Source organism: Pteropus medius, unplaced genomic scaffold (assembly GCF_902729225.1).
Source record: "Pteropus medius unplaced genomic scaffold, Ma_sr-lr_union100, whole genome shotgun sequence".
In the NCBI taxonomy this organism is placed as follows: Eukaryota; Metazoa; Chordata; class Mammalia; order Chiroptera; family Pteropodidae; genus Pteropus; species Pteropus medius.
In genome coordinates this window covers 1464759-1476344 of record NW_024353905.1, presented here as the reverse complement: position 1 = coordinate 1476344, position 11586 = coordinate 1464759, and the positions used below count along the sequence as shown (strand labels likewise).

Sequence of the window (11586 nt, the reverse complement as noted above, 5' to 3'; positions counted from 1 at the left end):
TTTAGCTCAGGGCTTGAGTGCAGGCTCCAAGGACTCAGATGCTGCCTATAGGGCTCTGGAAAGTTATGACACCCTCTAAGCCTCGGTCTCCCCATCTGTAGCACGGGGATGGTAATAGCTCCTATCTCATAGCCAGCATGTGTGGGGATTAAATGAGACCATTCACGTAAAGCGTTTGGCGCTGTGCCTGTGTCTTAGTAAGTAAGTGCTCAATGATGCAATGATTAGTTATCTCCAGTCTTCATTATTCTGCACCTGATTTTCAGGGAGGAAATCTCTCAAATCCTCATAATGGTCCTGAGCCATAATAGATAGCATCTCCTCACTGTACAGATGGGAAAAGTGAAGCAGAGCGTTTGAGTGATTTGCCTGGGGTCCCACCTTAGGGGAAGGTCAAAGCTGGGATTTGAACCCAGGTCTGTGTGTCTGTCTCTCTCCTTTGCGTGCACTAAACTGTCTCTCTGGGTTTGCATGATCAAATTAGCCCAGATCTCCAAGCTAAACAGGTTGGTGAAGGTGGCCACATGTCATGGGTGATGCCTCTGTGCTTGTCCACTCATCTCTCAGAGGAGGTGGGTAGTTCAGCTCAGTGGTTCTCTGATCTGGCCAGACATCAAGTTCACCTGCAAACTGATCAGAAACAGATTCTTGGGCCCCTCCCCAACCTACTGAAGCGGACTCCAGATGGGAGGGGTCCAGGACTCTATATTTCTAACATGGTGATTCTGATGTAGCCAGTCTTGCCTTCGAACACCTCTGGATGAAATTTAAAGCAAGGCTGGCAGCTAGAACTTCTCGCTGACCCTGAGATGGTATCCTCAAGGACAGTCTGTGCTTTATACTGTCCTCCCACTGCCTTTCCATTCTCAGTTGTGATTCCAGAGGAAAGCAAGTTTTGGCCACTGTGGCTTCCACAACACTTAACAGAATAAATAGGGAAAGTTTCACAAATCAAGTTATATTGTCATTCTCTCAGTCACACTTGTTTACTGATTTATTTATGCATTACATTCTCTCAGTCACACTTGTTTACTGATTTATTTAACATTACTTTCACCCACTCTTGTTTTCTCGCTTATTTTTTTCTCATACGTTTACTCGATGTCAGTCAGATTGCTCTTAAAATCAGATGGCACACACAGTGTGTATGTGAAAACAAATTAGTAAGACCTAATTTTCAGTGCTGTGAACTGGGTTAAGGGACACCACAAGGAATGGTTAGATAGATACCTATGGGCTTCACCAACAGAAAGCCATTTCCTCTCCAACAATGGAAGGATTAAGGGGAGGTAGCAGTTATAAGAAAGTGACGAGATTTATAACCATGGAAGACGGGCTGCCCACAGGAGCTTATGGTCATGGTTAGGGGAACTTAGACACGGCCAGAGCACAACCCAGTAGATAGGGAGGCATGGGAATAAATACCCCAAACTTTTGTTCTGACCACCCTCCATCCTGTGCCAATAGCTCTTGTTGGCAGAACAAGGGAGTCTAGAGGATGCCATCAACAAAATTCAGTCTCCTGAGGCACAGACTGGGATGGACATGGGTGGAGAGTGGGCCTAGAGGAATAAATGGAGAGTAACGAACAGAGACTCCACTTTGCTCCTGCTTGGGCCAAACCAGTCACCTGTCCTACATCAAGATCTTTGACATGGGCATGTGCTACCTGGTGAACTGAGTGCAGGACCACATCTAGAGTGACACAGTTTACTATCTCATGAATACCCATGTCACACTTCACTTCATCTATCGATGTGGGCATAGTGACAGTGAACTCAACCTCAGAGACCATATTGAAGGTGACTCTAGCCTCTGAGCTTGGGGCAAGCAGGCAGGTAGGGCTCTGTGCTCCTGCTTCATGATCTAGCCTAGGAAGCCCTCCAATGTCCCTTCCTGCCCACAGGCAGGTCACCATGCCCTGGGCTCCATCTCTCCTAGTACCGGCCCATCTCTGACTCTATGGTATATGTCCTTTCTCTCCAGGTGAGCACAGTGACCTGTATATTATGGGTGCTTGCTCAATAAAGGGACACACTTTCCCCAGTGTTTGACTCTGGGCCTGGGGTTGTTAGCACAGGTTCTTGCTGGGGAAATCACTTGGGGGTAGGACAAGTGAGAAGTGGGATGCAGGATGGAGGGAACACCCTCGTATATTGGACACTAGTGCACAGGCATGGCACCATCTGCTTCCACATGTGTGGCCTCATTTAATCTTTGCAGCAGCTCTGTGAGGTGGGCATTACTGTCACCAGTTTATGGATGAGGAAGCTGAGGCCAAGACAGGAGCAGAGAGTGGCCCCAGGTCTCACAGAGCCAAGACTTAAAATATGGCCTTCCTACCTGCCCCTCAGCAACCAATCCCCACCTGCAGAGGTGGCAATATCCCAGGCAAGGCACCTCACCAGATGTCCTGTCCTCGTCTTTGTGGCTCCCTTTCTGTTGCCTTCAAACAAACAGCCTAACCTCTAGGTCCCCATGAGAAGACTCTGACCTGACTCCTACCTCTCTTGCTCCTCAGAGCAGAGTCAGAGGCCACCTGAGGCATCACCCCTGTCCCATAGCACCACCTGCAGCCAGGGTTCTCTTGGCTGGGGTCTGCCACAGCACTGCCCATACAGTTTAGTGCCAAGTTTGAACATGGGCCATCTCCACATGGTGTGCCTCCCTCCACACAAACATGTGCATGTACACACCTGTCTGGCACCACCTTTCACACTCATGGGCACAGTGCACTGTGCAGGGTTTACTAAACACTTTCCCACTGACTATCACCCACATCAATTACGGTAGCTCTCACCTACTGTGTGCCAGGGAGTGCTCTGGGTGCTCCCCATCCACTATCTAACCTGCCACTCACGAAGACAAGGGTGAGTGAGCTAATGCTGTTTTCATCTTACAGGCAGGCAATACAAGGCCAGAGAGGGGCAGGGATGTGTCCCAGGACACACAAGGACTGTGTGTAAGGGAGCTGAAGCAGTTGACCCCCATCACCTACCTCCCAGTCAAGGGCTCTTTCCACCAGAGCACACTGACTGCTGACTCATAATCTATAATTAGAATGTGTATACACAATGCCCGTATTTGTGCATATAAATATGCCTATATGTATGCATTTGTGTAGATGTTCCCCACACACCACCTGTAACTAATAATATGCCTAAATGTAGAAGAAGAGCGAATCACTTGCTCATCTGGGCTCCCACAGCCCTTTGTGGTCCCTCCCAGTGCTGTCATTATTACCCTCACTGGACTAGCTGTGTCTTGAGAACAAGATACCTCATACTCAGGGCCATGAACACTGCAGTCACTAATACATGGTTGTTGACTTAACAAGTACATGTCTTAATTGTTGAATGAGCATCTATGACAGATCGTGATGCTGTATGGAGCCTCTGGCAAGCCTCAACTGGAGAATCAAAATACAAGCCTCTAGAGCAAAAGATATGCCCTTTGTCAAATAACTACTCTCTTTTTGAGAAATAGCTCCTGGCACCTGATGGTTAATTTAACAAAGTTAAATTACTGGCCCTGGTGACCCCAAGAGACTATGCAACCTGAGCTGCCCATCTTGGCCTTGGTGCCATCTGATCCACCAAGCCCTAGATTTGGGTAGGCAGTAACAACATTCCATCACCTAAGAGTGGTGGTATAAACAAATTTGATCTGGAGGAGGTCCTAAAAACACAAGTGAGTTACAGGAGGCTCACACTCACACTCCCACAGCACCTACTCCTGCCACATTGCTCATCCTCCCTCAGCTCGTACCTAGGTCCCTGTATCAAGTTCCCAATAACCAGCTTATTGAAGAAGAAAATAACACCAGGAGCATGGTTTGCAGATGACACTGCATGATAAGAAGGAACTACCCAGAAGTTGACAGCTATGGTCTTACAGCCCCACTCAGGTGTGACTCTGATGGGAAGTAAGAAAGGGAAATTTTCGTAGGAGGCAAAACTCAGAGCCATGCATCTGGTTGATATACATTGGACCCTTTCCATCATGGAGTGGGCATCAACTTATCCTTACTGAAATAATCACATATTCTGGAATGGATTTGCCTTCCCTGCCTGCAGTGCTTTTATCAGCACCATTATCGTTGAATTTTCTAATTACTTTATGTATTTTATATACCATTGAAATATCCCTTACAAGAGTTTTTTCTGATCAAAGAACATATTTCACAGTGAAGGAAGTAAGAAAATGGTCTAATGACTATGGGCTTCCCTGTTCTTAACATGTACACCATCATCCATAAACATCTGCTCTTACAGAAGAGTGGAATGGCCTATGGAAGATTTTGTTATGGCAACAGGAAACAATACTTTGTGAAGTCTGAGGGCTCTCTCACAGAATTCAATGTATTCTTTGAATCAACAACAAATATATGATGTTTTTCTCCCATAAACTGAATACATAGGTCTAGGAACCAAACAGTAGAAATGAGAGTGACATCTCTCATCTCTTCACTTAGTGAAACTCTTGCAAAAATTTGATTCACAGGAAGTTGAGACTTCTTGTTGATTTGGAACTGCCCATTTGGAACTCATGACATTGAACCAATAAGCAAAAGGGGGTGTTTACTTTGTGGCTGGAATAAGTGATCCTAATTTTTCGAGGGGAAATAGGGATTCTTCTATACAATGGGGTATGGAAGAGCATGTCTGGAACCCAGGAGATTCGCTGCATGACCTTAGCACTGCCGTGTCCAGTGGCAAAAGTTCAAGGCAGATTACAGCAACCCAGTAAAGGTGGGACCTCCAAGAGTTCAGATTCCATGCAATTGCTGTGGAAACAACTTCTAGGGTTCTGTAGGAGCATAATGCACGACTTGCTCCTTTAAGGCACGCTCAGTATTGCTGGACCCATTGGGGCAGGGCTTAATCTACCTTCTATATATGAGACCAAGACAATCCCCTGGGTGCTTTCATCCACATCATGTCAAGGTTGGCCAAAGAATACAGTAGCCGTACATACACAGGGCCCACTAAGGGCCTCATGATTCCAAGCAAAGAACCATTAACAGCTAAGGTGCTTGTTAAAGGCAAGGGGCACACATGGATCCAGGAGATAGGGAAATCAGAAACACCAGCTATGGCCTCTGGACTAGTTTCAGTAATGAGGACTATACTCATTCTCCTTATTTCCTTTCTTGTTCTGTGTGTGTGTAATTTGTTTTCATTCTCTTTTTTCATCTTCACACCACTGGAGAATATAGTGTGTGAGTGGCAGTTCAATGAATGTACAATTTATTTCATAGCTTATAGTATATCTAAAATGAATTGCAAGGTAACTAGAAGAGGAAAAGATATCACCCCAAAATTCCTGGGCTTGGAGCTGGATATAGTAGTTGCTAAGGTTTAGGGTGATCTTTTGGAGACAGGGTAAATGGTGATTATACACATGGATTAGTAGTATTATATTGGACCAAGACATTTTTGAAAGTACAAGTTTGGGCAAAAATTTTTTAAAATCTATTTTATTCTCACAAATGGTTGGTCTCTACTACTTATTATAACCTTCAAATTTTTCATCCACTGTCTCAAGGTGGCCTTTTCCCTGTGTCCCCAGTTGTAGGACTTCTGTTCAGCTAGACTTCAGGTGACTCATATGATGGCTATTTTGTAGTTTAGTTGTAACTGTGATATGGTTGCAAGAGGGGGTAATCACAGCATTTACCTACTCCACCATCTTGACCAATTCCTATAAGTTCTTGAACATGAGAATGCTCTAGAAATAGGATTAAATAAAATCTCCCTCTAATTCTTTGACCAGAACTCTAGTAGATAGATTCTTTCTTTCTTTCCTTTTTCCTCCTTCCCCTTCCCCTTCCTTTCTTTCTCTTCTCCTCTCCCTAGCCCTTGTCCTCTCTTTCTCTCTGACATTCATCGTACCTTGTTTTATTCAGTCCAGGTGAAATGTTACTATGCTTGCATTTATAACATAGAAGTGAGGGGAGATGAACTATGACAATAGTTTGCGGCTTTCTCAACTCTACCTAACAAAATCTTATTACTTAGTACCTAATTTGTCTTAGGGGTTTTCTTGGGTATCACATGAGCAGTAATGACACTGAGGTCATGTAATATATAGATGTAAGCAAGATCAGAGCTACAAAACCATGGTGAATAGATGGCTGTGACTGAAGGACTTTCAATGCATCACTCATTGTTGCAGTTATATCACAAGAAGTAGCCTGCGTGTGCCTACTGGTTGCTATTGACTGCTTTTATGTTTGATCCTCAGTTCCTTTGTATTACTTGGGCTTTTCAAAGTAAATAAAAATGGTTTCTATTTATTTCTACAGAAGTTATTCAATCCATCATTAATTATGTCAAATACTGAAAAGAAAAAATGTTGACAATACATGAATATCTAGCAGCTAGTTTTCTCATATCAAGCAACACTGAAAGGTTAAGTTCACTAAAAATAATTTTTACTAAAATAATTTAAATTTTCAATTTAGTTTGCTGGAAAAATGTTTTGAATATTTTTTGAAAATTTGAATACACTATTGTTGTTATATAAATTACATCAGTCATATAAAAATTATATGTAATCTGATACATTACAGTGTGAGTAAATTACATTTAAAGTTGCTCAGCAAAGTTATAAAGGTAACTATTAACAGCTTTAAAACATTTTTAACTTTTAACTTGAACATTTTGTCATTAGCTCTTATTGAATTTTTAAATGTTCTTATGTACAAAGCACAAATGTAGTTATTAAATATACAGTATATCTGTGGTATTGAAATTTCATGGTAAGCAATTAGAACAAAAAATCTCTAAAAAGGATTCTTAGAGAATGATAATGTAAAATAGGCGGAGAAACTGCTTCCCAATCCTAGCCAAGGAAGATACATAATTACCATCTAGAATCATTTGGAATTCACGTAATGATTTATTGAAGGTAAGACTGAAAATTGTGGGAGTTCATTCATTGCAGTAACCTACAAGTTGATAAAGGTGGTATAAAAACATGAACTAAAATGTCCCCATTTCCCCTGCCGCACGCTTTCTGGCTCTGGCCACAACCCACTTGCCTGGAAACAGACATTTCTTCCTCCCTGCCCCATATCCTCAGCCCTCAACACCTGGGAAGTGAGGACGTCAACCCCTTGTCCTGTCAAATTCCAGGTCTTGTAAGAAGGAAAAAGAGGTGGGTATACCTGCAAGCCCAGTAGTCTGTGGAAGGAAGGTAAATGGCAGAGTTCGTGACTATGACTCATCCTTATTTCTATCGAGCACTTTAAACAAAATTATTAGAATCACGGTTCCCAAGTTCCTTGCCACCACCCCCACCACCATCATCCCCATCCATTCCATTTTCAGATGGCATCACCTGGGAATCCGAGGGGAGCCCTGAACACGATAATCACCCACTACAAAGTCCCTCCTAGGCCTAAGCTGCCTCTGACCTTGTCTACCTCTCCCAGGTACCACCCAGCTGGACGAGACCACGGCCTGTGGAAACAATAGAAGAACCTCTACTTCTAGTGAAGAACACCTCAGTAACAAATGCTGGTCTCAATTCATGGCCACAGGTAAGGACCTGCCTTGCTCTGGATGGAACATTTTAAAAATTCTGTTCCCTAAGCAATAAACATTGCATATAGGGTCTACAGTAGGGAAGAGGGAACCATTACTAGGGTCTTATTGTCCTTAAGACTGTCCCACTGATTAGGGATCTGGTAATATGGGGATTAGTGAGGGCTTCCTGAAGAGAAAAGTCTAGGGAAATACTGCCCCAAACTTGGCAAAGGTAGATCTTTGATTGCCTGAGGGATCTGTACCTTAGTGGGCAGTGTAGCTGAGGTGATACTTTCAACCATACATGAGGGGACTTTGGCACCTGGCCCAGCACTCCTCCCTACCCCAAATCCTGCCACCAACTCAGGTAGTTTCACTGTCCACATGGATAACCCAGCCAACATCCTGGACTCCCAGGCCATTGACCCCCACACCTCCAGGAACCATCATTTTCTCTTTCCTTTAACTACCTTCTCCTTGGATGTTACCATCAACTAGAGTTCTCTCTGCCCTTAAATATAATCATCCCACTGACTACCCCACCCCACCCCCGGTTGTCATTCTCATTCTCTCAACACCACTTCCCAGACACTGTAATATATAGCAGGTACTTGGTATATTCACTTAACATTTTGCCATTCGTGGACTTGAGATTCCTGACCACAAACCCCTGCACTGCATCCCTGTCACAATCTCACCTTCTTCCCTAAGCCTGCCTGGGTCCCATGGTCCCTTCTTTTCTACCACTCTGTGTGCCTACTATGCACCAAGCACTATGGACACAGTAATAAAGGTACTGACTTATACACTCACTGCCCTTGGTCTTGTACCCTTATAATTCAGAACCAAAACCTTGGAATAACTAATACTCATCTTGATTCCTACAATATTACCGAGCAACTTCCCATAAGGAAGGAGCCTCCAAAATCATTGAGGCCTCCCCACTGCCTCACATCTTTCCAGTCCCCTCTCCAAGTACTTTCTGGATAGTCCTTTCTCCCAGGCCTTCCCCTCCACCCTGACAGGGGCTGGGCTGTGTCAGTCAGTCTTCAACGTCTCCCTCACTATTGGATCCTGCCTGCTCAAGCCTCTCTCCCCTTTCCCAAGAAAATCCTCATTTGTTCCTTTACTATTTGTTTCCTTCCTGTGTCATCCGAATTTCTCAAAAGGAGAATCTATACTTGATGTCTAGTCTCTCCTGAGTTGCTGCTCCAGACTTACCTCAGGGTTTTTCTTCAAAGTGTGTCCTGTGTGTCTAGAAATTCTATGATTCCCCACCCCACCACAATCCTGCCTGCCCTGTAGCCTAGAGATGAGGCCCAACCTATCCCAACAAGGCATGCCAATCTCATTTCCCTGAATCCAACAGTGTCACCTCAAACTAAGCATAAATTAAAGTGGAAACTTTCCCAATTCACTTTTAATTGTGATACTAGAAATGTAGACAGCCCGTTAAAAAAAAAAAAAAACAAAAACTCAAATAGCCAAATAGATTTAATGTAGAGTGTCAACTTAAATTGATTGATAGTGGCTGCCTAGAGTGATGTGTTGAGTAGGTTTCTGAGGATGCACCCTGGCTTGAAGAGAAAGACTGCTGGATTAGCAATATCTGAAAACACAAGTAAAAGAAAATTTAAAAGTCAATTAATATCCACCAAACAAGAATAAAATGTCAAAAGTGGTATTTTCCCACTCTCTCCATATGGTCCTGACTTTGGCCTTCCTATAACTACCCAGAGCTCTTCATCCCACCCCCAAGAGCCCTGGTTGCCCCTACCAAATCTAAGTAGATACCTGAATTCTCACTTGTAGGAGAAACCACAGGCACCAGAGCTGCCACTGCTGCTGGCACCAGCTCCACTGAGGCCAGTGAAGAGCCCAAATGTGAAAGTGGGGGTCAAGCTGGCACTGGCACCAAAGCTGCCACTGGCATTGGCACCATTACTGGCACCACCACTCTCTTGGGCTTTGGCTTTAGCTTCAGCTCCTGCCTGGATCCGGGCTTTGGCCCAGGGTCCAATATCAGCTTCGTCCCAATTGCAGGGCCCAGCTGCATTCTCAGAGCCAAGCCCAATGCCCATTCGAGCTCTAATCTCGGCCCTCGCTTTGGCTTCAGCTGCAGCCTCAGCCGCAGCCTTCATATCTGCTTCCATCGCCTCTCGGTACTGAGCTGCCCATTCCTTAGGATCCTTCTTTTGTACCTGAAACAGAAATAGCAACCATCAGAAGGATCAGAATCAGAGAACTGAGCACCTACTGTATTCTAGATGACATGTTACGTGCTATATATACCAGTAATGTAATAAATACTTCTAGTAATTATGCACCAATATTCCATCTCTGTTCTGACACTTACTAGCTCTGTGACCCTGGACATGTTATCTAATTACCTCTCTGAGCCTGAGTTTTCTCATCTGCAGTAGGATGACATGTTAGTTGTTAGGATTTAATGATTCAGCCAAAATGTTTGGCACATTAAAAGAGACTTCAGAATGTTTATATATGAGCTGCAGGCTGCTCTGTATACAGCCTGTCCCAGTCAGGGGCACCCCATGCTCTTGATATGCCAAGCTTGGGCAGCTCTCCAATTACCTTACAGGCAAACTTGAGGACTTTCATCTTGCTGGTCTCATAGTAAGAGCGCAGGCCCCAGAAGAACTCATACTCAGGGGGATTGCTATTAGGGACTCTTGCATAGTCCAGGTACCTTGAAAAGAGAGGTTCAAAGCCTTTAGGTCTATAAGACCATCCATGGTAGGTATACCCATGCATGGACTGGATAGGCTCTAGGTGGCTACCTCCCCCACTAAATACTACAACTTTTCTTTCAACATTGAGCCCTGTCCTATCAGTCCTGCCCAGCAGCTATGTGGAGGAGCAGAAGAGAACACATGTAGGGTGTTCGTTCATAGGAAGGCCACAAGTTTGGTGCCCCTCGTCACAATGACCCCGGATTCCTGCTGGGTGTGTTATAAACAGAGGAGCCATTTCTTCAGGCCCCCTGCTCTGAGCACACCCCACCGCAGGGTCTCACCCGTGGCCTGGCTGAGCCCTGGGACCGTCCACCACAGAAAATGACGGTGAAGGGAAGGGAAGCAACAGTCCAAGAGCACTGTACTCCGCATACACTCCCAATTGTGTGCACGCGAACGTGTGCTAGTGCACCTGTGTGAGTGTGCACATGTTCTCCGAGGACCGAGGATAAGGTGGGCCCTGGCCCGAAAGTCAGGAGGGCTGGCCTCCAGGCCTGAACGGGCCCCTGACCAGCTAGGGCCACGCTCAGACTTCCAGTCTCTGACCCCCAGGTCTATCAACTGAAAATGGCAATGGGATGATAGCACTTATTCTACAGGGTAGTTATGCAAATGAGATGTATATGTAAAGCCCCTAAGGACGATACCCGGCTGCCTAAAGCTACCATTCTACGACACTTAATTGAAATTAATTTCTATGAGGCCCTGGTTGGCATAGTAAAAAGAACCAAGGCATTGGGGCCTGAATCTAAAATTGAAATCTTCCATTTGCTACCTGTATAACCATAAGAAAAATGACTTCACACTCTGTGCCTCGGTTTCCTCACAGGTACAATGCTGGTAATGACAATCCCTCCCTTGTATTGTTCTGAAGGTATATGTAAGAACATATGTGATAGGTCAAGAAATTATGTGCTCCTGTTCCCTGTCACCACCTCAAGAAAAAGCTACCACCTCCATACACACACACAGAGGCACACGTGCACACATACGGCTTTATCGCTCAGTTCTAAAACACACAAAATGCATGGAACACACCAACACCAGACAAACACTTACTTCTGTTTCACGAACTCATCGGTAATGAGCTTCTTCACATCCCCAAAAAGCGAATGATGTATCCTGAGAGCAGAGAACGGGTAAATACATACATGTGTACATACATACATACAAACAAACAGGGCCATGGCACCTCTCAGATGTGTGCAGATGCATTTCCAACATGGAAAAGGTTTCCTGCACAAGAAAGAAGCTCTCTAGACGTCCAAGACACAATGAGACAGGAAGCAGAGAGTTCCCCA

General features: G+C 44.6%; 1 protein-coding gene and 1 non-coding gene across 2 annotated transcripts in view; both read right to left on the bottom strand.

Moving 5' to 3' along the window:
* The window catches only part of LOC120593534 (melanoma-associated antigen D2-like), a 102438-nt gene that overhangs the window by 85857 nt on the left and 4995 nt on the right, over positions 1–11586 (bottom strand).
* Positions 10422–10551, bottom strand: LOC120593595 (small nucleolar RNA SNORA11). The gene has a single exon (XR_005650398.1). It is a non-coding gene; the product is annotated as a small nucleolar RNA SNORA11 (small nucleolar RNA).